Below are 282 nucleotides of genomic sequence, written 5' to 3'. Positions count from 1 at the left end.
TGGTGATAAAAATGATCATTGACATCAAATTATTAGATTTTTTATAAAAAAATTTTAATTATTACAAATTTTATCTTCATTATTTTGAATCATTCCGTACCAAGATTTTTAATTTTCAAAGTTTACTTCTTAGATAGTTTAAATGTCCTTTGCAAGGATCAATCGCCATGAATGATTCAAAAAATATTCGCTTGGCTTTGACTGTTTATGCAGGCAGGTTTAGCATTTTTGGAGATACAGTGCAAAAATGGTCATGAAGGTTTCGAGAGTACAGATCATTCG

Source organism: Ctenocephalides felis, unplaced genomic scaffold (genome assembly GCF_003426905.1).
Source record: "Ctenocephalides felis isolate EL2017-DRISC unplaced genomic scaffold, ASM342690v1 CF-g0.4_SCAFFOLD_00845, whole genome shotgun sequence".
Classification (NCBI taxonomy): Eukaryota; Metazoa; Arthropoda; class Insecta; order Siphonaptera; family Pulicidae; genus Ctenocephalides; species Ctenocephalides felis.
This window is presented reverse-complemented; position numbering follows the sequence as displayed.